The sequence below is a fragment of the Anopheles funestus genome, chromosome 3RL (assembly GCF_943734845.2).
Source record: "Anopheles funestus chromosome 3RL, idAnoFuneDA-416_04, whole genome shotgun sequence".
Taxonomy (NCBI): Eukaryota; Metazoa; Arthropoda; class Insecta; order Diptera; family Culicidae; genus Anopheles; species Anopheles funestus.
Genome location: NC_064599.1, coordinates 56,347,317 through 56,373,973, shown reverse-complemented (window position 1 = coordinate 56,373,973; position 26,657 = coordinate 56,347,317). Strand labels below are relative to the sequence as shown.

The 26,657-nt window shown below is 40.6% G+C and overlaps 1 long non-coding RNA gene across 1 annotated transcript in view; it reads left to right on the top strand.

The window, feature by feature from the left end:
* The window catches only part of LOC125770308 (uncharacterized), a 72,702-nt gene that overhangs the window by 9,989 nt on the left and 36,056 nt on the right, over positions 1–26,657 (top strand). Inside the window, exon 2 of the long non-coding RNA XR_007419161.1 lies at positions 5,153–5,195. This is a non-coding gene — a long non-coding RNA (uncharacterized LOC125770308). The remainder of the gene's footprint in view (positions 1–5,152; positions 5,196–26,657) is intronic.

The following is a 26,657-nucleotide window of genomic DNA, read 5'->3' as shown; positions in this document are numbered from 1 at the left end:
GCACCAACATCATCCTCATCATTATCATCGTAAACGTAATGATTTATTGACAAATGCTTCTAAGCATGGGATCGACCCGTAGACGATGGTTGATTGCGAAAGGGACTGGTATCTAAACTGCACCGGCATACCAGCACCGGGATCGTAACGAGTCCTGGCTAGGGATAAAAGAACCCTTGTCGATGTATTCTGCCATTAATTACTCTCGCTACGAGCAAATGATGTTGCGAAACGATGGACCCTCTATAGGACCCGTAACTCCGGCAGCTAGAAAATGTGACCATTTTTGCGATTTCACCGATTTCTCTTAACGTCACCCACAAATCGTCAAATGCCGTAACGGTGTCAGCAAGTACGTACGTTTGGCTTTCCCACGGCTATGCAGTTCCATTGCAGTTGCACATCCTCCGCATCATCAGCAAACTCTTCAAATTCAAAGATCATCAGTTTGATTGCGGTTCATTCGGTTTATTTTTTTTCTTTTACTCTTCCTTGTTATTATTTTTGCCGTTTTTGGGACGAAACTTTAGTATCCCTTTTTTATGCGCATTTCACTGACTGCTTCCTCTATTGCCGAAAGGGCAAGAAAGGGCACAAATAAACTATCACTTTGCCATTGTTGGCAATGCGTCGAATTGTGAACCGGAGCAGAGGTTTCGGTTTGGCTGTACCGAATGCCACCAACGGAGGAAGCAAGAGTACTAAATTCAAATGGTAGAAAAAGATAGAGCGAGCGAAGGAGAGAGAAAAGAAAGGCACGCAAGAAAACAGTGCGATTTCTTTGAGGTTAAAGATCCTCAAAATAAAGGGTAGATCGTTTTATGCTATTGCATTCAAATGGGTTGAGATGAAGAATAGTTACGCACAAAAGGAAAAGATGCACTTTGGTGCATTCGAACAGATCATTAAAAATGAAAGGAGAGGGTAAAAACCTTATGCAAATTTTCGTGCTTCATCCTTGGGGAATGAAGAAATTTTTTTTGGACATGATCAAATAGGTACGATAGATGGATGGAAAATGTTATGCAAATTCATTTTCACTTTCGCTGTTCTCACACTTCAGGTATAATGGGACGGATTCTATCGGTAAAGAAATCTAACCGAAAGTGATGACGATTCTAAACGGCAAACAAAAGTTGCATCACAGTACGAATTTCGTCGAAAAGATCCATACTTCCACAATCGCCCTGTTTCGCTTGTAGGTTTGATAATGATGCTTGCACAATCTTCGTACGGTTACTCACGCTCCGGTCCGTATCTTGTGTAAATGAAAGCTATCTTTCATGTAGAGAATGTTTTGCATCCGTAACTATCTGTTCGTCTGTTTGGGTTTCAAATACCAATACCCGCTGTGTTTGTGTGCAAGGTTACATTTTCACTGCAATATTTATGTCGTTTTGTCTTACCAACGAAGACATTTTGCTAGTTCCACCATCAAACGCATCCAGCAGCACTAGAAGCTGTACCAAAAAGATGCTAAAAACTATTCCCGCTTCACGAAAACTGAAACCCAAAAGATCAAATATCCAAACACGATGTCCAGGATTCTGCGAACGAAACGACATCCTTCGGAAAAATGCATCTTTCGCTTTGCAATTCCATTCCCGGAGCACAACTAAAACCGATGCGCAAACATCTGAACAGCATACATTGCGAAGAATACGATATTTGACGTTTAAGGGAATGGCATTTGCGTTTTGTCTGCTATGGGTTAGTTTTTTTGTTTTTTTGTTTTCTTCTCCACACCCACTGCAATTGTGCAACGGGGTTAGGTTTGTCTTGAGCTGGTATAGTTCTTGAGATTACGCGCTTAGTAGGACAACATGAGTGCTTTTGGCTTTTCTAGAGGGCAACGAAAGCAGTTGACAATTTTCATGAATTTCTAGAAACAGATCGTATACTCCCCTGATCTTTTGATGTTTAAATGTCAAAACCTAACCAGAAATATGCACAAAATTACAAATGTATGCAAAATAACTTACCTTCCGTTGAATTTCTGTTTGTAGTTTTAAACCGTCAATTGCAGGATCGCTTCATAGACATGCTGACATGACGCGTGTACACCAAAGTTCACGTTCATTACGATCTTGCTAACACACCAACACTAGATTCCGCTTCTTTTTTCTTCTAGGGCGTCCACACGGGAGTTGGAATGGAATCGTTTAACTCGCGAGAACAATTCACGATGTTCGAAGGTGGGATTGATTACTTTGTAAAGGCGTCGACGGGAAGGGGGTAGAAAAATTTTGATAACCTCAAGCACAGCTAGGTCCGAAAAAGTTATTGCAGAAATGTGTGAAAACAAAAGTGTGCGCGGCTAGGCACAGTCCGGAAGAGCAATGAGCTAATCCGGTTGGCTTGGTGCGTTGCAGGTGCTCGCGATTATCGACACTTGAAGTTCTTAGCCTTGTTGTATTGTTTATGCTGTGCGAGGTGAAGGAGTTGCTGTGAGGTTTGTGTTCGCCCTTTACGAGATAGGGAAATGGGATGGAGTTAGGGTTGCCTTTGGGGGAGGTTTTTTGAGGAGACGCGCGCGACTTTCTACACCACTGTTACTTGTACGCGCACGCGAGTTTTACGTCTTTTCTTCCTTTTGCTTCTTGTGCGTTGCTTCGTTGTATTCGTTGCTGGTTGCTTTACGCTTTCTACTGCTTCGTTGAAAACGGTAAGTTTTGCTACACGTTCTTCACTGTAAACTGCACTTGGCAAAACGTTGCAATGTTTTATTGCCTTGTATTATGCTTCGTTTTTGTTTGGTCGTATTTTTTCAAATCTTTTTTCACTCACACACGTTCGGTTTTATCACTAATGTTTCGTTATGTTTTGATTTTTCCAAAAAAAAGGAAAACAAAATTCGCTCTTACGTTATCTTCTGTTCGCTTTGTTTCGTTTTGCACTAACTTTTCGTCTTTCATTTAACCATCATGAACGTTGCACCGTACTGCACAGTTCCACTTGCCACACTGCCACTCACTGCAAACGTGTTCCACTTTCCGTGCAAACATACTTCCGGACCTCCGGGAAGGTCATCTGCGCAAACTTCCGCTCTGGTGTTGGTCCACTGGTTCGTGATCATCCGCCAGAAGCGGGATGTAACTTTTGTCGAACGTACACACCTACGACGAAAAGGGGAGATATGATCGCGGGTTAGAAGAAGCACTTTATATGTTTGCTTTTCACACTTTGCTTTTGTCGAACAGTTTCGTACCGTTTTTTTTCGTTTTTGATTGGGGAAAAAATGATGAAAAATAAATGCAATGTGGCTTCTTCGAGAAATTAATAATGCACTTTCGTTGCACCGACTGCCGACTGTGTTTACCGAATTTTGAATTCAATTTTTCTTTGTTTCGAACACCTTTCAAAACTGCACATGCAATTTTGGACTTTGCCCGTGTCGCCCGTTTTGATGGAGCGCAAATCGGATGGCGTGTTTTGGGTAGGTCGATCGTCGACGTGCTTGCCAATGAGCGGACTTTTCGCTTCTGATTCCGAGAACGGTTGCGGCCAAAACCAGAGCCCACCGAAAATCGCCGAAGTCAACCCTCGCCTAGCACTGGTGAGACGCGGGCCACGGTGGAAGAGTGCTGCACGTCAAATGGTTCGTGCACACTGCACGAAGACCTCCTCACTAAGGCACTCTCCTGGTCATGGCACCATCATCCCCTGTCAAGCAGCTCTCCCTCTCTAGCAAGGGTGAATTTTCCTCCACCGTAAGGATGCTCGTTTTGCGATCCTTTTCGTATGTCACTCACGACAGTTTCCCGTCCCTGTTTAGCATTAGTTTTTCCCATTTGGAACCCTTCGGTTGTGTTTTTAAGGCAATGGTGAGTGAATCTGCGGCCCTTTTTTCCTACTTGCTTTCTCTCTCTCGCTCTCTCTCTGTCGTTCCTCTGCGCACAGGAACCCACGGACAGGGCGCATTTTTATGCTGCACCGCGCAGCATCGCAATGGGTAAGAGAAGGAAGGCAAACGGTACCTTCTTCTACCGTGCCAAGTGGTAGATCTGCCTTCTCGCTTATGCCCGAGACCATTCCGCGTGTCGTATGCATCAGTCTAGCCCTTCGTTTATGTGCCCTTCGCACAAAATTTTTGGAAGGGTCTACCACTCATCATCCACTGTTTCGGCAACGTCACCTTCCCTTATTTTTTTTTTTGGTTGCCTTCGATTGCTTCCACTGCCCGTGCGCTCAAACGTGCACTCACGCACACTATCTTCCTGTCCGCCCGAATTATGCATGCGAGCAAATTCTACTGCAACGGCCAACATAAACGGCCAGCATAAGTTCGGGGTGGGGGAAAATCTATGTCGATCGTGGTCCGCAAATCGGTGCTGGAGGGGAACCTGCGAGTAGGATGCATCGCGATGCGTGAGTTCTTCACGGCGTAACGATCGCGAACAAGTGAAACGCATTCGCTTTGTGAGTGACGACGTATGCTGCGAGATGCATTTTTCGGTTTTCTGCGCGATCTAAAGTGAGTGAATGGCGAGCGTCGTCAGGGGTAGAGAAGTGGAGTGTGGCTGTGAATGGAATGGCCAACATATCTACACATACACACAGCTAGAGCGTTCGGAACAAACAGGGCCAAATTGCTGTTGTCGGAGGCAAGTTTCATCACAACAAGACGCGATAGAGAAACACGAGAAGTATCTATCGCATTGCTATGCTCTTCGCTGCTCTATCTATCGCTTCTATCTTTTCATCCAACGGATGCTTAATTTATCTCTCTTCTTTCTTCCTCTTCACTGTTCTTTGCTTTGTCCATCCAACTGTGCGTGTGCAACCGGAGGTCAGCATTCGACGTGACACGCCACGTCGATTATATTGGCGCATTCGTTGACCATTATCGTTAGCATCACACCGAACCAACACTGCTGCATGTCCGCACAAGTGCAGTGTCCCCTTTGTAGCGATACTAGGAAAGTTGTTGGTGGTGTAAATAATTGTTTATTTAAACTTTTAATAAATTTTATAACAATTTTATTTTTTGCCTAGATTTAAGAAATATTCAAATACTGTACAATTCAGAGCATAAGAATTATATAGATTTTTTCAAATAAATTTCAACATGTTTAAAATAATTTAATTTAAAAAAAATGATAGCAAAAAAATTATGTTACACTGAAATACAATTCTCTTCGTATATTTTCAGATTCGAAGCGGACGCCTGGTGCCTCATAAAACAGGTGTCGTTGGTAAGTGTAAATCAGTGTTTTATTTATTAACATAATTAATGCTGATCTATTGATCGAGTTTTGTACCGCTTGAAATGATTTTTTTGTACAATTGATACTTTAAAAAATCACTTTGCTTATGTGCAATACCCCAAGTCCACTGGAGAAGAAGGCTATTAGTTAACCAAAAAATATTTTTTTTTACGAACGAAATAAACTTGTATCTCAATATTTTTTCTCCAGCTTAAAGCTTCTATAAAACAACGTATCTCATGGTACCACTTTTATTATATTTGAACTGAAATTTATAGTGAAAGTGTTTTCCAAATGCATTTTTAAATTTTACTAATATGTAAAACATTCTATAAATGAATGCGTGATGTTGGAAAATGGTTTGATTTGTTTGCATTTTATTTCTGTTCGGAATATTACCCGTTTCCATTATTCGATTGGTCAATGGTTTTGAGACAATTTTCTCTTCATGAATGAAGATTTAGCGACATCAACCAAATTGTAACGAAAATTCTTTCAATGAAATTTAACCTACCCCAACAGGCCAATTTTTGTAATTCATGTTTCGCCTATTGCAACGCCTTTTTTCAAAATCGGGTTTATTTGATATTTTAAAACCTATTCTTAGCAAAATTTTGCTCCATTAAGATCGGTTTGTTCTTTTTCTAGGTAATTCGCGTACTACCCTTTGCCACTAATTATGAATGAGAACGGGGTAAAGCGAGGAAAGCGAACAATTTAAGGAAAAAAAGGACAAATTACCCGCCAGCAAGGGTACAACAACGCCAACACAATGGCAAAAATTGACAAATTGAACGATCGCGCTTATATCTGTATGGTATCCTGAGATGAAATTAAGGGTATCGTGGTATAAACCGGGGGAAAACCCTAAACTACACCCGATGAAGATGGGGTTAAAAACCTTAGGAAACATCGTATCGGTAGAGTGCAAAGTTTCCTGCGAAAGAATAGCGGAAAAAAGGAGCATAAAACATTGCACACAAAAGGATTACAACCCATCTTTTCTTTTCAATACCGAACAGGAACGATCGAAATCAGGAGACACTACACCACTTCAGACGAAAAATTTCGTTTTTTTCTACTTCCAAACACATCATTACTTTTACCTTCCCCGATCGTTCGATCCTCTTCAGCATTCCTTTCACTTTCCCATTCGGGATTCGGAGATGTGTTTTTTATGGCACTCGTCAAACCCACCGGAGGGGGTGTGCAGTGGGAACAAAAGGGAAGAAATTGCACATACGCATTATTTGCTTCCCATTCAGATTCACTCGAAAGGAGAAAAGTGCATACACGCCGTGGGTAGATTATACCTTAAATAACCACAATAAAAGAAGGCATAACAACATTGCAGTGCAACATAATGCTGCGGCATTTCACTCACTGCTGCTGTTGCTGCCCCTACAGCACGGGTAGGTAAGACAGATGAGGCAATTTTCCTTTTTGTTCCCCTCTTTTGCATTCTCTTTCCTTCCTTTTGTCTACCATCGAATCCGGCTGTTGACAATTTCTTTAACACAATGGAAGAAACGTCACAGAGGACAACAGAATGCTTCATGTAGAGAAACGGATGAGTGGAAAGTGATTCGATTGTAATTTTTGGCAATTTTTTGTACGGAATACAATAACCTTTTCTTTGCAGATGAGTATCAAATTAGGGTAATGGATTACAAGTTTGTATGTTGTAAAATTACACTTTGTACGTTACTCTGATATCGGGCATCAAATTGTTTGTTTTAGAAATACGATCGTTTAAAATTCCTTCTAAAACTTGCCATGTTGCAATAATATTGTGAAATTTTAAATTTATTTCACACAACTACTACACTATATACACAATAAAGTATGACAAATAATCAACTATGTCCATTAAATGATAGATTACAATTTCCCACAAATGGCTCTGCTTGAGGCAGATGTATTTTCGGGTCGCACACGATCACGCCTAATATGAGCGATAAGAGATCGTCTGAAAATGAGTATATTCACCCATACTCGTATACATTCATACACACATATACATGCGTACCGTAGCTGCACATAATACGTGCATTGCATATCTCACGCATCGTCACGCGCGTTCTCCCTTTTACGGTTGCTGTGCCTTCGTCACGTATATACGCACGCACAGCAAACCTACGCAAACTGCAGAACCAGTTCTAATTTGACAGCCCCAGTGAAGCAATACCGTGTTCCCTTTTCCGCCCCATCTTCCAACATATTCATAAGCCACGGCGTAACATTCGCGGTGGAAGCGCGGACGAGGAAGCTACTGGACATTTTGGAAATGAATTTTGTGAACGGTCAATGCACTTTGAGGTTTGCTCGTCGATTGTCGTTGTGTGTTGAGTTTGTTTTTTTTGCCCATTATTGTGCGTCCCTTTCTACGGTTACGCATTTTGGGGTGGCAATGCACCCGGCCGTCAATTGAACTACACAGATAGGTGCCATCCAGAAAATGGCTTCCAGAGGGCATCGGATGAACGGGAACGTTGGATCGTTGGTCTTTCTCTGTTAGAAGTTTGGTACGAATATTCTTTACTAGTCAGCTGTGCGCTTGTAAAGGTGCTGGGCAACGAGCGCTGACAAAAAGATGACAAATTTTTCAAGTGACAAAAACAGCTTGTCAACTGCGAAAAATAGTTTTTTTCGTGGCCGTGCACGCATTTGTACACTTTGTCAAAACATAGCAACCCATGATTGACAAAATCTTCATCATCTTCAACGTACACGAAAATTCAACGCGATGGAAGCAGTTTTACAGTAATTTAGGCTTTAAATTAATTAATTAAGATGGTCTGTGTCCTTGCAGGGATGAAATACAGTTAATTCAACAAATGAAAACACCGCAATGGTCAGCAATTCACGATATACGAACGTCAAAATTTTGTCAACTTTTTGTCACCATTCTTGTCAACATTTTTCGTGGATTTTCCACAAAATAAAATTTTGTCAAAAGCTCAAAAAAGTGACAAAAGCTCCGTTTTGACAAATTTTTCACCTTTTTGTCAGCGCTCGTTGCCCAGCACCTTAATATTTTACTGATTAAGAATCGTTATTAGACTATTTGATTCCCCCCAAAATGTGTTACTGTACTTGTAATATTCTTATCGAAATACTTAGTGCATATTTATTTTATTTTTTAAAAAGCATTCTTAAGAAAGGCAATTGAGAACACATTGAAGAAAACTGACTAAAATGATCATCCATGATTGCCCATAAATTAGGTACATCTTTTGCTAAAATTGGACTTCAGAGGTGCAGAGGTGCTTTTAATATAGAAAACTTATATTTGATCTCAATTTTGATGCATATGCATTCATCAATATAGTTCTTTTTTTGTCCTTTAGTTACGTCTCATCTTAACAAACCCCTAAATGATTGTTTTTCAAGAAATAGTTCAACAAGCATCCTGACGAAGGCTGTTACTGGATGCGGGATACCATTAGTGTAGCATTTAAAAGCGATTGTGCACGTGCTTTCCCCTAAAGTGAGAAAACTCCCGCAGGAAATGGTTATCCCTTCGGAAATGCGAATCATCAAGCAACAGTAATTGACACTCTATTAATTGATTGAATGCAATTGGCATCGATCCGATTCTGGCGGGACCCGTCGATTAAGGTCTTCTGCTCCCGTGGCTCACGGGTGCAATTGATCGCCTTGCAGAATAGATACAATGGTTGCGTTCCCTCATGATGGTTTCACACGATGCATCAAGAAGATATCACCCAAAAAAATCTGCCGATGATGAAAGTAATTAATAAAATTAATCAAAACGACAAAGTGCCACCATTGAACGATGCTGTTCGCCATCAACATGGCGGTACAAACACATTTTTCTAACAAAGAATCTTTTATCGTGTAAACTCCGGAATAGTTTTATTATGTGTATTAAAATGTTTTGTTTCTTTAAAAAACATATCGCAAACCTACTACCAATCCATTCGCAATCCCATCTAACCCTTGCCTTGTTTTGTGCATCATTCCATGACTTTCCTCACTAGAGACATAAAACCAAAATTTGCTTCCCACCTTTCATTCGTCCCAGAATCCGTCATACACAAGCTACAGATCCTATTTTATGACAGCCCTAATCGATTGTCACTGCCTACAATATGTCCTCTTTTGGCAACAAGGTATGCCGCCGCGCTACCTGTTTTCACCGGTTCTTCTTTGGCGAAAACATTGCAGATTGTATCGTACCCATTATTAGCTGCAGGTTCGCCATGATTGTTAACTTTACAACCGCCTTCTCAATACGGGTTTTATGTTTTTTTTTTTTGGCAAAATTATGCGATTTTACAGTACAATTCATGCTGCGTAAAAGCGAAACCAAAGAGACATAAGCGACGAAAGAGTTAAGGCTCGTAGAATATTCCAACGAGGGACATTCTTTCCTACCGATGCCCAATACTTCAGGTAACACATTGTAAGCTTTTTAGCAATGACAGCAATGATGCATCATAAAAAAGCGGATTCAGGATGTTTCAGGATCGGAGGAAATTCGCACGAAGGTAAGGGTTCCTTCTTACCCCGTTCGTAATTTAAGAAAAGGCTTAAAATAACAAACGAAATTAGGTGCATCATACGATCGACAGCAAGCTCAATAATGCATAAAAAAGGATTTTTATGGAACAAACCTAATCTAAGAGTTTTTTTGCGACTGTCGCCAGAAGGGTTAGATGTGCATAGAATTCCTCTTCTATCTTACAATGATGTCATAAAGCTTGAGAAATTCTTACAGCCTTTCCATTCGTTTGTATCATATCCAAAATGTACATTTTTCTTTACTTATACACATCAGTACTTTTCGTCTATCAAATGACGCTACTGAGTACGTTCGCTTAAATGTGCTCACTGGAGTCCCCCGTCCTATTTGCTGGACAGCGAGCAGTTCAACGAACTTCACCAATTTCCGGACGCAACGCATTATTTCCCGCCAGCCAAAAAGTGCATTAATAATCATATGCGTTCATGCGGGTGCATGCGAAACCTTTGGAGGCAAGTTGTAACAAGCAGAACCCATGCGGTACCAGGAAGTGTTCACTAATCAGTGTGTAAATGTCCAAAAGGCAAGGTCTAAAAATGCCACCGGCAAAGCCGTATGGTCGAATAATGCGTATTTGAATGCTTGCGATAAATTGACGTTCCGCAAACGTTTTCAGGGGACTTGTTTCTTTGTTCGGGGACGTTTCCGATACGATGAAGAACCTGTTCACCTTCCCCGCTGGGTTCATTGAACCGATCGGTCATCCGCTGAACTGCAGAGTATGTTGAGTAACAGCGCACATAATGTCTGTGTACTGCGCACAAAATTTAACTTGTTGTCGATCGATGCAGATAATTTTTGGCGATTCCAACGACAGAGTGTTTCGTTGGTGTGACCTCTGGAAAAGTCCATTAAAGCTTGAAAACAGCCACAAACAAAAAGATCTAGAATGAGCACAACTTCCTCGTTGTACATTCCGTTTGCTATTAGGTGGTGACTTACTTTTGGGATATTCCAGTTTTAATTCTTCATAATTCTTCAACTCCCCGCATGTGCCAACTTTATGTAAAGTTTACAGCAATGCAGTGAGCGCACTCGTCCTGCGACTTATGCAAAGTAGCTCCAAAACTAGCGGAAGAAACGACAACAACGTTTGAAGGTGAGACCAGTTTTCTTCTCAGTGGGTAGCGAGTGACCTACGGGAAATGGGCTTACGTCAGTAAGATTTTTCTGTTATTGTTTTTTTTTTGTCTAAAGAATTTATGTTCTTCAGCTCCAAAGTTTATCCAGTTTTGATGTACTGTCCTAGTGGACAAACAGTGGTCCGAACGAGGTCATTACTTCCAGCTGTGTGTCGATTACCACTTTGTGTAATTCCACAACTCCTAGGGTGTTTTTCAGTACATGATGTCGTGGTTTTTTTTGTGTAGCATGTGATTTGCCACCGGTGGCAGGGATTAGAATAAAATTGGCACGAAAGCTCAGTCATCCAGCTAGCATTATAGAACCGGCACCCCCTCAGATTCCCTTAATCCCTGAGGGGTTTTCCGACGATTCATCCAACTCCCTGACCCGACAGCTTGAATGCCTGGAAACACTGTGCCCTGAGTGGTGGGTTTGCTTTTTCTTTTCTTTTTTTTCTGTCCATTTGCCTGACCAACACCATCGAAATCGCATGCAAACCGAGATAGTGATTTTGTGTGTTTCCACCCATATTCTGCTGGGAAATGGGGATAGCAATTTTTCTCCCCATCACACTTTTTACCGTCCCGACAGCACATCAGTACCTCGCGCCACACCAAGCGGACCTTCTGCACGACAAATAAATTGCCAATTTTCGTGCCACTGCCTGCGAGGACCACCCCAGATGCATACTACCATCTCCTCCAACCAGCCTGCAACGTCACCAGTCTCCAGCCAGAGTGCACTCTGAACCTTCCGAAAGACCTCACACAGGTCGCGCCAATATATGACCATTAGCCTTCACCGCAATCCTGACCAGCGAAATGGCGCTTAACAGCAGCAGCAGCGGTTTGGCGAATGGTTTCTTTTTTCGTGAATTTTTTATGGTTCAAACTTCAATTACCATGCCCACACCATACAAAGCGATGGTAGCAGTACCGGCGACTACATGCATTAAACGGCAAGCGCAAATATATACACACGGGTCGTGGACACGGTGAACTGTGGACGGTGGACCACACGAACTGCACGATTGAGTGAAGTCAAAATTAGCATGTTTTCTGCGATCCGGTACCCATGAATCGCACACGGCAATCGATTAGTGGCTGGGCGGAAAAGCGATTGGAAATGGAGCGAATGCAAACATTGTGAAGCACTCGAATGACTTCACGAGAAAAGACACAGGACGGCAGAGAACGGAACCTAATCATCAGGTTCAAGTTGTCTGTGTGGTTTAGTTTCACGATAATGATGTGGACGAAGGTGCACTAAGCATACGTTTAGAGTTGACAAAGTTATTATTTTAGCAGCAGTTAGTATGGCTTTGAGATTCATGTACTATTTGACGGTATGACGAAGGAGTCGGATTGAGTTGTGATTTTATTTTGGTAAACAAAACCATTCATCATTATTCTGCAATCGATATAACATTTCAAGCAAATGTGTATGGCTTATATAAATCAGTATAAGTATTTTCGAAATGATTGTGTAATTTCAAATAATTTCGAAGTTCTCTGTAGCTGAATTTGGTCAAGTATAATATGATAACTCTCTTGTTATCTCTCTCTCTCTCTCTCTCTTGTTGGCTTAACGACCCTTAAGGTCATTTCTGGATTAATAGACTTATTTTACCACGTAGCCGGATAGTCAGTCCTTACTACGGAGGTACGGTCCAGATGGGATTTGAAAGCCGATCCTGTTGTGTGGAACTGGCGCAGTTTAACATATACATTATCGGGCCACCCAACAAATTTGTTATATTCTTTTTAATTTATGCATTCAAAAAAAATTCATATTTTTTCAATCTTCATAGTTTTTTTTAATCAAAAGTATAGTTCCACTACAAAATATATTCCAAAAATTTGGATGTAGCGAAACTTAAAATAAATGTTGATTAATGCTAGTTGGTTCATTTCCCGAGTTACACGGATGATACCTTCCAGAGAAATCCTTGGAACTCGAATTTCGGTTGATTTCAGTTAATACGTTGTTTATATTTCGTGTTCAGAGATTAAATCAAATTTCCACGATTTGAGGAACATTGAAAATTATTTTGTAATCGTAATTTTTGTAATTTTTTGTTTTGTTATAAAATGTAATTGAAAGATATTTGTATGTTGAATTGAAAGTAATTGTATGTTTTTTGTTGAAGAATTGAAAATTGATTTGAAAAAAAATTAAAAACTTATACAGCAATTGTAATGGTTACTGTAAACCAACGAAAATTGATAATTGATGCGTTAATCTGATCGAAAAATCGGAGTATATAGTTCTTGCTCATGTCTGCACATAAATAAGGGTGCTATGAAAGATTCTTAAATGATAAAACATTATGCTCATTTAGAAGAAAAACAATCCAACTAATCAATGCTAGATGCTTCGCTACAATCTGCAAAGATTCCGACAGTTATCGCTCAATCAACTCTGCTCAACTTTACGCCGGTCTTTAATTAACCAAATGACGTTCCTGCTCACGTACCGGCACCCTGCAGGATTGTTCCCAAACCGAAGCCGGAAATGTGCTAATTCGTTTGCAAAGGAAAATAAATACATTACCAAAAACCCGAAAGCACAGCAACATTCGGTTGTTTCGGCATTCCGGCAACAATCATAATCCCATTTTCACATCATAATAATAATGGCAACTACTGGCGAAAAAAGGGCACAGCCGGACAATAGTGTTTTGCCACTGCCACTTGGTTTCTTTTCTTTTTGGCCCTTCTTTACCGCCGGTAAGATGCAACGGGATGCGTTCGACGGTGCACCAAACGAGATACGTACCTGAGGGTGGGCCCATAAAGCTACACCTCACTGCGAAGTCCCGGCTAAACCTTCTGCGCGTGTTGGCTAAACAATGGCCAAGGGTGGGTACAATAGTGGGAAAGGATAGGCATACCGGCACAGAAGGCGCAAATTGCAGGCAGAGAATTGTTTGATCCTTGTTGCGCCCGGCGGGAGACAAAAGCCCCCGGCACCATTTGGAAGCCGAAGAAGGGTTTTCGAACTGTTGTCTGGTTATGGTTTGCTTTAGTTCGGAACGTCCGCTTAAAGGAAAAGCTTCTAACCAACCGGGGGCGTTAATCAATCGGACGTGAAAAAGGATAATGCTTTCAGTTGCTTTTGTGCAGTTATTTTTCGGTATTTTTTATTAAATTAGTCTTTTCTCGCGTTTTCGACCAAGGGTAATTAACTCCGTAGGTAGTGTTGTGGGATTGATTGGGGCAAAAAAAGAGATTGATAGCACACCGAGATAACGTAGGCATGCAGGCGTATGCGTGCGGGAGATATCAACCGAAAAAGGATAACAGCAGCGCAAAAGGGCAAATTCCCGATTCACCCCACGCCATGCGTAATGGCGTAAATGAATAATCTGCCCCCCATGTAGCGCAACGACTATACAATTCACAAATTACCTTCCCTTTTTTGGTTTTTTTATCTACTTTATTTGAACGAAAATTCCCTCCCCAAAACCCGGGAGGAGTCATGCAAGGAGGACGTTGAAACGCAACAAAAGAAAAACCTCCGTACGCCATCTAATTCGTCGATTTCTCGATATCCTGATGGACAGCTCGGCGAAATGGACAGTCAATTTCGACCGTTAACCATCAGCTTGAGGGCCGCTGTCTCCCTGTCCTCCTATCCTGGTGTGCGCTGTTTTATATTTTCGGTCATTCCCTTCGGCCAGCTGGCTATCTTTCACGCCCTTCACTTCGTGCGCCTAGTTCTAGGTGGAACTTTCGGGTATATGTATGGACACACTTTTTTTTTTATTTGGGCCTCACGACACGCACAATTCATCGGTAAAAAAGGGACTTTACTCTGCGTGGGTGCCTGTCCCCGAAGGACACCGGTACATGCGTACGCCAAACGTCAATATCTCGCAATTTGGGGTCCTCCGTAGCGTTTTGTGTAGCTAGGGCACGATGTTGACCACCCTCGGTAAAATGGGCGACACGCGGGTTCTGTTGTTCAATTGATTTTATCATTTCATGCCACAACTATACCCTCTCTCTCAAACATTCTTGTTCCCTTTTCCTTAGCTCTTTTCATGCGTGTGGTGAATTTCTATCGAACCACCCGAACCAGTGTGATGGAAAATATCCGAAAGTAATTTTCATGCCAACTACAGCCAAAACAAAACGTCAACCGAAAAAGGGAAAAAAGCACACATCGCTGTCTACCACCATCACTTGTGAACCGGCCTACATCTAAGCCATTTCGAAATTAATGTCCATTTTCGTTAATAATTTATTGCTTCATGCAATATCAGCATATCGCTCTATCGCGGGAGTTGTATGGAGGTTTTTTCTATGTAAGATCCATGTTCTACTTGCTTCAATTGAGCGGTTGGGATACAAGTTTTATTGGAACTCAAAGAAATCCACCTGTAGAGTTCATTTGAAAGATGATGGTTTTAAATTGTACATAAGCTCAGCTTTAGTTTAAATCGTTAATTTGAAGACTTGAAGCGACTAGGTGAGGTAATCATATTAGCTAACAAAATATTATCGTGTCCTCTATTCAAACTAATACAGTTTTTATTCTAAAATTGAAGATTAATGAATGTTGAATGTTATTTGTATGTATCTCCCTGAACTGCAACCTCTTTAAACTGGCATGTTTCTTTAAGATGAACATTTTTGACAGTCCCTTCATTTTCAATAGAAAATTTTTCTTTAGAATGAAAAAAAAGACGAAATCTTGAAGCTGCGTATGATATTTCCACACCAATAAGTTGGAATTGCTTTGATGTTTTTCATTGACAGGACTTAGTGCTTATATTGATAGAGCGGAGTTGGAGAGTGATAACCAATAAATATTGCTGGAGTACGGAATACTATCAAAGTTTGTCAATTTTCGTCTGCTGGAAGTTTCCCTAAGAGTCCTGTCGGTTTGCATCTTAGAGAAACTTCACTGTATACGTAAAATCTTTCCTACTTGCTAGATCCTCACAATATTGAAACTACATATCAACTAAACATTTTCAGTTAACATATCCTTCATTTCAAAAAATTTTACCAACAAAAACTCGAAGGAAGAATGAAAAAAATACACACTTAAGTAATTGTGTTTAAGAAACTGGTGAGATATGGAATTTTTCACTGAAGAAATCCATTCTGATTTTGTGTTGCTTTTTTACCCATCCTAGGATCCCAAAAAAATCAACAACTTTAAGTGGTTAACCTTTTACCTGGCCATTCGTTACGAATAAAAAAAAACCGTTTCATCTCAGAAACCCTGCAATGTAGGATTGCATGTGTGATTTTGAGAAACGTGAGAAAGACTTCGGAAATCCTGAGAAATCCATATATAACTGAATGTGAGACAATTTGTAACATAGTTACGGACAAGCGTTGGAGAAATTGGTTCAATATCCAAAAAATGAGATATCATTAGTTTTTGAAAATGAGAAGACGCCCTTCTGCTCCAATGTTATTCCCTAAAGGATTGTACTATCTTTCCCTAAAGGATTGTACAATTTTAGTAAGTGTTTGCATTAAAATAAAGAATTGAATTTACATTTGTATCTACTCAATCGGTTTATCAAATGTGAGACTTTGGTGCGCCTTTACGGAGGGTTACCCATTTAATAAATAATAAATACTAAATTGGGTGTTAATAACCTGAAAAGAATAACAATCAGAACACAATAGCTTATTAAACCGATTTTAAACTCTTTTTGTTCGTTTAACTAAAAACTTTATCTTGAATCTGAATCTTCTCACCTTTCCACCAGATCGAAACAATTGATTGCTGAAAAATAGCTAACCCCAAAGCAGCACAGGAAACCCAGGAGATCCTCCCGCCAATGGAGTAAAATGGACACAAATGCAAACGAATGTGGGACCCAGTTGCGTTCGGGTTACTCAATGTCCTTTCCAAGCCTTCCGTGATGTAAGGGGGTAAATAATCACTATTAAATTACTATGGCCGCTCTTCGTTGACACACACACACGCGCGCGTGCGGATGGTTCCCTGTTTTTTCGGGCACTGGCCGCGAATGCCAACGCGTAAAAGCAGCCTTTCCGCAACGCAACTATTGAGCAATACTTTATTTATGCATCCTGGTCTCTCCAATCGTCTTCCCTTGTCCTGTGCTCACACCAACGCCTTCTCGCTCCCAATGGACATGTGCGTTTTTTGGGGGAAAAATCCCAAATAAATTATTGACCACGCGATTATTAAGCTCCGTGTGTTGCAAGGGTACATGTACACCGGTGTTTTGGGTACTATTGATTACAGTGTCCGGTGGTGGTCATAACAAAATGAACGAAAACCTGGCAGCAAATTTCGATTTTCGATGCTTCTAATTTCATTCCATGTCCGAAAAATCGAACAGCGAAAGGGAATTCCGTATCGCATCATTAGCAGGAGGCTTTAGCAGAAGCGGAATGGTGTCCCCCTGTAAAAAGGGAGAAACGGATCCCATCCAAAGTAGTTGATGGTAATGATGGCTTTTCGACTATTTGTGCCCTCCCGAAGTGCGTTTATCTAGCCAAAAAAACATGACGCAAATAATTCCCATTCAATTCCCTTCCAGGTAGCTCCCTTTCCTCCACCTCAAATGTGGCAATCTTTTTTCCGGGAAAATTATCCCTTCTTCTGTTGCCCTACCCGCTCCCCAACGACGAGAGGTCATTAAAGTGCGTCCTTTTAATCCTTCCAATCAGTAGCCAATAGCAGTAATATTGCCGGGGGCAGAATGGCAACAGAAAGTGGAGAGTTGGCTAGACCCAAAAGCGACTTATTTGTTCTTCGCTTTGTTTCGCGTTCCCCATTGTGTGTCGTGTTGTTTACGAGCAAAAATACAAAAAAAGCCCTCCATCGAAAATTCATTCCGTCAACACCATCCGTTTTGTTTTTTTCCCTCCCCGTTTGATTCACGATTTTTCGCCATTATTTTTATGTGCGCCCGTGGCTGTTATCGCACCGTGCTAATCGATCGAACCGCGGAATGCTTTTCCTGCATCCGGTCCAGTAGCGTACGGGTGCCCACGTTCATTTTGCGCAACCCTCCCAAGAAAAACCGGAAGTTGACCACCGGCGACCGTTGGCCTCGAACCAGTCAAAGTGGGAAATGAAATTCGAACGAAATCAGTTTTCCAATCGGGTAACAATTTGCTGCTGGTTCTTGATTTCGATTTCATTTTTCTTTTGCCTTCCTTCGTTACGGGTGGTACGGTGTAACACCTTAGCTTAAAAAAACTCATCATAAATCCTAACGATCTGTTTTCCCCATCTACAGTGCTAAAGTCGCAACAATGTGACCTCGCCTGATGGGTGCGATTGTTGTGGGAAGGTGTTGAGTTTTTTATTTATTAAATTAACATAAATTCGTAACACTTCTAGTCTTCCAGCCCACACATTAGAAGCTAGAAATGAATCTTTGCCTTAGCTTGCATAGTTTGCAATATTCTAGTGCTAACACTATGGAAAATGCTTCACATGGGTGGACAAATAAAGCTCGAATGTAATTAATTTTGACTTGCATTAAAAAAGCATCCATTTTTTCTGTTAATTTTAATCGAAATTTGTTCAAAAAGTATCAAAACACAAATGGTATCTTCGTAAATGATGAAGCAATATTTTCTGTCTGGTGTAGTGATGTTGAATCATGGATCCATCCCGACTTCGCGTATAAAAAATTGATTTCGACTCCGACTAAAAATCTAAATTTACACCGATCGAGTACGGTCCATTTCGAGTTCGATCGAGTCCGGATGATTGATTCCGGATTTCGGTTCCGATCCACTACCTCACACCACACCCTCTCCGCGCACTTCTACCGGAGTCGTTCTGACAACGAGTCCAGCTAGCGACAAAGTCATTCCGACTAGAGATGAGAATAACAACTCTTTTTAGTGGATCAACTCAGAGTGAATGAGTCGTTATAAGGAGTCAGCTCGTTTAACGACTCATTTAGGAGTCATAAAAAACCCGCCATAAATCTCCTAAGGCCTTAGGAAGATTTATTGACTTTTATAAATTGATTTATTTTAATGCGAATTTGTTGAAATAAGTTTCTTTTCACTCAAATAATGCTTAAAATTAAAAAAAGAATAAAAAATAATAAAAAAATGAAGTAATTCTAAAAATGTATTCCGTTTCAACTCATGTGTATCAAACGTTTCGTTCCAGCTCATTTTTGTTTCAACTCACTCGCACATTTTCGTTTCAACTCACGTATTTACTCTTTTTGCAACTCGACTCACCACGGCTACATGCTTACACTCATGAGTGTGTAAGTGAAAAAAGAGTCGCTAAAACTCCTCGTGGTGAGTGAACGAAACTCGTCCAATTCAACGTTTCAACTCACTATCTCACTCTTACTCACTTTGCATATCTCTAATTCCGACTCCGACTCCAGCTGTCGACGGAGTCGCACTGAGCCGACTCCAGCAACATTTATAATTTACCCATCACTAGTCTGGAAAAAAACAATATTTGTTCATTTTTTCTGTACTTGCTTCACATTTTATCAGGACATCAAGGAATCCTGCTGAATTTTCTAAATTTTATTTCCTCTTAGCTTAGCTACTCTTAGCAAAGATTTGGTATATTGGAAAAATCTTGTTTCCCATCCTAATATCGTTCTAATCTCTTTAAACATTTTTAAAAATTATTAATTTTTCTTTCCCCTATGACGCCTTTTGCCATATGGTCACATATTTTAAATTTTTTTTTTAATTTTTTTAACCTCAATTCATTAATTTTGATAGAAATTTTGCAAATATAGCTCAAATTTTTTTGATTTCCATTAGGATGGCCATCATACGCCATGACGAATTCAAATTACAAAATATTATTCTTGCAACAGTTCGTCAATAGACTTATACCATGATGCCTCCAATTAGCACCTAAATAAGAAGTACGTTTTAAATAACGCTATTGAAAGGATTTAATTGTGTCTATTGTAATTGACTGCCCATTTCTAAAACAATCACTTACCTGCAAACGACAAACAACACTTAACAAACTATAAGTTAATCACTTCATCAGCAATCTGTTTTGGTAGCAAAATTGTAGCACAAATCTAAACACCCATCAAAACTCGACCCAAAAGCCAAAATGGTCAACCATCCGGTAATACAAAAATGTCCTAAATACTTCCCATAATTCACAACATCCCCTACCACCGACCCCACAATGGCTCGCCCGATTCTAAGCGACCCGGCGAAAAGCACTTCCGGTCACCACCGTCCGTCACATTAGCCCTTCGACGGAAAGCCCCACGCAACAATCCCACGTTCTGGAGGTGTAAGCAAAAATATTAGCCTGATTACATTCGGCTTTTATTGCTTATTTCTCACCCTTGCATTTGTTTTTACCACCCAAAAACTCCGTGACCAAAAAAAAAATACGGAAACAACACAAAAACTGCGGGAGTTTCTTACGAACTACCAGCCCGCAGATAATCGTACGTCATTACAGCACCGGGCTGGTAAGGAATGTCTCAAAATCGCAATAAATGTGCCGATGATAAATGGAAATAAAACGTTATCGCAGCAATCCTTCGAACCCTGTTTTGGCCAGTTAGGCGGATATGTGGTGATCCGAAGGACCTTCGGAAATTTGCCCGGATTTCCACGAATGTCAAAACAATCGGAAAAGCGATGGGAAACGAAAAGAAGTATTCGTCATTAACCAAAAACAAAAACTATTTCTTTTTTGGGGGGATGGACGAAGGTGCCTACGTGCCAGAGTAAAGTAGTTGATTTATTTCAGCCACCACACAAAGGGTTTTCGTAGTTTTGATTAAGTAGCTAACCGTTTCTCATCATCGTGTGTCGGTCAGAGGACACACTCCAATGTGACTTGGTTGTGCGAATGTCAGCAGGTTTAGGTTGCCGGACCGAGGAATTTTCTGCCCACTGGTGGCCTTGTTTGCCCGTTCAGCGAAAGCATGTATGAAGGCGTCATGGGCGCAATGATGAATTATTTATTTCACTTGCGCTTTTCCGGTGGCGCACTTTCCAACTCGTCAGGGGGAACTTAGTTCTTGGAGAAGCTTCAGCTGTCTCTTTTTCACCGCGAAAACCCAAATCGTTGAACAATGTTTTGTTCTCCTTCGCCACACACATTTTGCTCCAATTGCATTAAAAAGCACGCTGCGTACTAATCGCCGCGAAAGTGTGTTGTGAAATAAATTGTCATTAGACATTAGACTTCGGGCTTTTGTACGTCCAAGGGCACCTTGCTGTGGACCCAACCCTACGACACACGCGAAAGCAATCAGTGACAATTTGTTCATTATTAATGAAATGCCGAATCGATAAAATCTTTCCCAACCCAAAGGGAACGTTTCCCTTCGCCCAAATGGCCGGAGATTTAGCACAACGAACAAATAAATGTTTGTCCATTTGGGACGGGTTTGTTGGCAATATTTTTTTCTTGATGATGGTGTACACTGTCCCGTGCATGCTGTTTAATTCGTACCGTTTATGATGGTGGCGTGCGGTTGCAAAACTTCTGTAGCGCACAATTCTGTCCGAGTTTCGAGTTTTCATTTCTGCAAAAGGTGACTGCATGTTCGGGTTACGCGTGCTTATCAGAGCTGCGTTTCATGCAGCACGAAAATGATCTCCTTATCAGCGTCGAACGATAGTTTTCTTTTTTATTGTTTCACTAAAAATGAAACGATTTCTGCTTAACAAACTAAAAAACATCGTCTACAAACTGGATTTGCATAATCATAATCGCAGTCGAAATAGGAACAAAAGAAAAAAAAACAATGAACTAATTATATTCCAACAATCAAATAAGTCACGAAAGCATCACGATCGCAGTGCTAAATTGGATTAGTTTTTGCGCTTGATTTTTTTTCTCTTGCTCTTCTCTCCTTTTTTTTTGCAACAAAACATCATTTTTAAAACTCCGTAATATACTTCAGCGTAATAATAGCAAAGGGTCCGGTACACAAAGAAATTCTTTTCACAAGTTCTTTGCACGAAAGGAAAATGTGTCGGAAAATGTTACAAAAATAATAATTCTCTTTCCCTCCAAAAAAAACCCCACCGACCAATCGCAACTCCGCGTCACATGCAGACGCTTAATTTTGCCAGTTGGTGGAAATGATGGCAAAAGTGGGCGATACAAGAAAACAGATTGTTTCGATCGGATGGCGGAAATGTTTGGAAATCTTGCCATCGGAATTGCGTCCGTCGTTTGGGTGGCATTGCATCCGGGTGTTATTATTTCCATTAATAGTTGTATGATTTTCAACGCAGCGGCATTAATGGCATTACATGGTTGGCGGAAAACACTTTGAACTGTCGTTTCCCGTAGCTAAGAATTGTGTGAGTGAATCTAAGCGTATTGGTGGAATGAAAAGAGTTAGTATTTGCTTTCTTACATCTGAGACATCATTCAAGATTATTGCAAATTATTTCTTGTGCTTCTATTTAAAAGAATTGATCAATAATTACTAACTGATAATCATTTTTTGTAAAAACCGTTATCATTCCGAAAATCAAACTAGAAGGGATTGGCGGCCCGGTGGTGCATGTGATAAACGGCGCCGGTCCACACGGCAGGACCGGATTCAAATCCCATCCGGACCGTCCCGCCGTTGCAAGGACTGACTATCCGGCTACGTGGTAAAAATAAGTCTAGTAAGCCAGAAATGGCCTGCGCGACCTGTATGGTCTTTAAAGCCAAGAAGATCGTCTTCATGAAAGTGATCCAGTGATCATCTGAACAAATTGATGAATATGATCAACTGGTCGGAGAATTAATCTTTTTACATGAATAAGTTTGACAATTTTTATATGACCATTTTCTGTGAATTAAAGAAAAAAAATCCCGTTCCCACTGGCTGGTGTTTTAGTCTGTATTCAAAAATTATAAAACATCGTGAATGAAGATGTTAAAAACACAAATATTAAGAATTTCAAATTATGGCTAGATGGGAAACAATTTTAAAATTACGTCTATTTTACATAATAGCTAATAAAACTAAGAAAACTCGTAAATAGTGTGAAGAATAAATGAAAATAAATTCAACTCACTGGGTTCCCAGGTCTTCGAGAAATTCTGGGCATCAATTTGCAAAACGTTGTTTTGAGAAACTTTAAATTTTATTTTTTATAGCTGTAATATTTTTTAACTTTTTACCAGATATTGATGAACTCTGTAACATTGAAAAACTTAATATACAAGATATCAAAAATTGATAAAAAATTTGTTAAAAAAATTAAACAATAAAAGTTGAAGCATGCAGAACTTCCTTTAACTTCTGTAACTTTTCTTCTAAGTTCAGCAACCAGCCAAAGGAAATGAAAATAAAAAATGCAAATGCAAATGAACGGTTCTCCACTAATGCCATCATCAATTGCAATCATGCGAATGTAGTTATCGGAAGGCTCTCTAAGCGTTCAAAGCCATCGTAAATTTACGCCCTCAGCTAATCAAATCAAGCTGACCCGCTCTGATGCGATACAATTCCATAAGCAAATCCTGCCAATTCTCGGGTGCCTTCATTATTCTTAGCACTAAGCCACTTTGTTCGGTTTTTTTGGGGTAACCGAGAAAAAGGGGTTGGAAAAGCTCGTAAAAATCAAAATCGCATAAATCGTATTCACTTCACTCAACTCTCGTATGGGGCTGAGGGAGGTGTTTTGTTCGCTTACCCACACTGTCCGCTAAAAGCGAACCCGAAAGTCAATCGAAATCCGGCCACAGGAATCAAACATTAAATAAATCTACGGACACTAGCGCCCACAGTACCCGCCGCTGCTCACTTATCATTTGCACAGACCTCCTTCTTGCTCACTTTTATTCGTTTTTTTTTTTGTTTTTCAAAGCTTAATTCCGGTAGCTAAAAGCTAATAAATAAGCTTTGCATTAGTCACTCCCCTTTCTGCACCAAAGGAGACACGGGGACATTGAAAGTGTTCGGTGGGGGGAGGTAAGGCGTGTGGTGCTTTCCACTTTTGTTCCCATTTTTCATACTTAACTCTCATTATCATTCCACCACCAGAAAGTCCGTCGGTCGAAAAACTTCGCGATGGATCGCGTCCATCCATCTCGTGCACCAGCGACAATCGTAAATCGCACAAACAGTACCGCTCCCGTATCCGTACCGCCCCGCAAAAAAAGGAATCGACTAATGTTGCCTGTTTGTTTTGCCTACTTCATCGAAGATTAGCTCGGCACCGGTGCGCGTCACCTCGCTGCTAGCTTCAAATTTCGCGCGGGTTTTCCCTGTCTTTCGAGGAAAATTCCTTCATGTCTCCCACTCCCACGAGACGGCGTACGCGAATGCCACGCAAGCGACTGGGTGCAAAAGCGCACATAAAGTTGTGGCCAGTCAAATGAAAAATAATAAAACAAACTCCGCTGTTTTCCGTGCCCGGCGCAGTGTTTTCCCACCAGCCGGAATGTTTCGTTTTTCCTTTCCCTTATTTTGCCATTTCCCGCTGAGACAGGAGTAGAACGGCCAGGCGATGGCGATCGACACTAAATGAATCTTATGGCTGTTTGATAGTTTTTGGCACGCAAATAGCAAACCCCATCAGCCAAACCGGACACGAGTAGTGGGTCGCTTAAAGGGGAAACATTTGGAAGGAATGCTCAAAAGAACGATTCTCACCGAACTAGGGAAAGAGGCAGCGACCCCAAGCAATGGTGGATGGCTAGAACCTCGAAAAGAAAACTACCAAAAAGCCATGTGCACCCCTTTGCTAAAGGTGACGAAATAATGGACACTTTTAGCGAACACCTCCCGCTGGGACGTATATCTTCGCCTGGGTGCAATAGTGAGTTTCAAGCACTACGCGACACTATTTTCCTTAAAGGTGTTCTGAACTGATTCCACAACAACAAAAAAAACCCCCGTTTTAAACCCGCTTATTTTTTATTGCACCAGCAACTACAAAAAAAAACAAATAAACCCTGTCCACACACATACCAACTCATTCCATCTATGCTTCAAGATCGAACGACACAAACAACGTGCTCTGCGTAGTCTATTTTTGGGGATGCGTACGATCGGGGTGAATTTATACCAGGTAATCCAGTATCGGCCGGTGTCCGAACCATGGCTCCCAAACGCTCATTAATATTCGTACAGTGAATGCATCCCTTTCTCGCGGCTCATTTCCTGCCCTTATGGTCACGTGGTTGTGAAGTTTGCTAATTTGCATTTGACCTTGGCAGTGAGTATGCGTGTATATGCTTTTCAAATGGTTTTATGTTGGAAATTTTAAAACAATCAAGAAACTTTATGATTCGATTTTAATCTGCTTCTATAAAATATATTTGTTAAAATAATAATTACTTTAATGAAAGAAACATATTCAAACAACAAACAAAAGCATACGACTAACTCGCATGTGTTTAACAAACAGTGGTGTTTATTAATGCATGCGATAGGACAAAATAGTATTTTTGTTAAATTTCCAGAATTTTTATATTGTTCGATTGGGTACATAAGGTCATCCAAATCTGGAAATCAAATAATCAATCAAGTACTTACAAATTGTATAAAAAAATCTTATGCGAAATTCGAGTCAATCGGTTCACAGATCTTTAAGTAGTTTTGTATTATGAAAATAAAATGTTTTTAGAAAAATAAATTCGAACATTGAACACAGAGGTTTTTTTCATGAGAATTCTTAATTAATCTCTTCATATTCTTTAATTATTTCAGAAATTCTTTTGACAACTTTTACGTCCTTTTAACTGGAAGCAATTAAGCACCATACAAACAAATTTCCAATTCAACCCAATCTGTTGCATGTTGTTCAATAATATTTTGTGTTATTTATTTTTCAAACAATTTTCATTTTTAGTTGCTCATTGAATTAACTTTTTTGATTTTAGGATTTTTTCCCTAGTCAAAGCTCTAGTCTGAATCAGTCAAGGTCAAATCCAGAAAAAACGTTATTAACCCATAGTGCGTATGCGTTCGCGTATACCCGAATTATACGCAGACTCCCGCAAGAAACATAAGTTTTATTTCCTATGATTTGATGCTAGATTCTATTTTTTCTCTGCCATTTTCCCAAAACGTTGCTGTTTTCTTTATTTTCTTGCATTTCTTTTTGCGACCGGTTGGTTTTGGACATTCTCACATGCCCCTAGTACACCCCTCGTCCCCATACTTGCGTTCATCATTCTTGCTTATCGCTGTTGTTGCTGCACTTCACTATCAACTTCCCATACAACATCCCCTCTCTGCCCCCGCAACCGTTGAGGGATGTGATACCGAATGAATTCTGCGTACGGCATGCGTAAGCCGCCAGCGAATATGATTTGTTGTTTGCCATCCTCTTCTACATCTCTCTGTTTCTCCTTCTATTTTACTCACGCATGATTTTGAGGGGGGTTGTTTACGCAGAATATACGCACAAACACAACCAGACAACGCGTGCGTGTCTCCTACCTTGCACCCCATCCAACAAAATTCAACCCCCCCACCGAAAAAAAAACAACAGCAATAACAACAAAAAAAACATCTAAAACGAAAGCGACCCCGTCTCGTTATTCTCGCTTCGAGTCGGCGAATTTTTAGAATTCGCCACCAAAATCTGTGCACCCGTCTCGTTCGTCCGCACGCATTATTATGTTTTTACTCGCTCTTCCCAACCTCTTTCTCTTGTTTTCGTGGTCATTTTCGCTTTCAATTTAACTTCTCACCTTCCATTTCAACAGTTCAGTCCGGCGCTCGCTCTTTTTCTCACTCCCTCTCTCTAACCCTCTCATTCCCTGAATTTAGCAGGGGAATAGATTATGCGTGCTTTTTTTGGAGAGACATACGCACTTTTTTCCATGTTTCT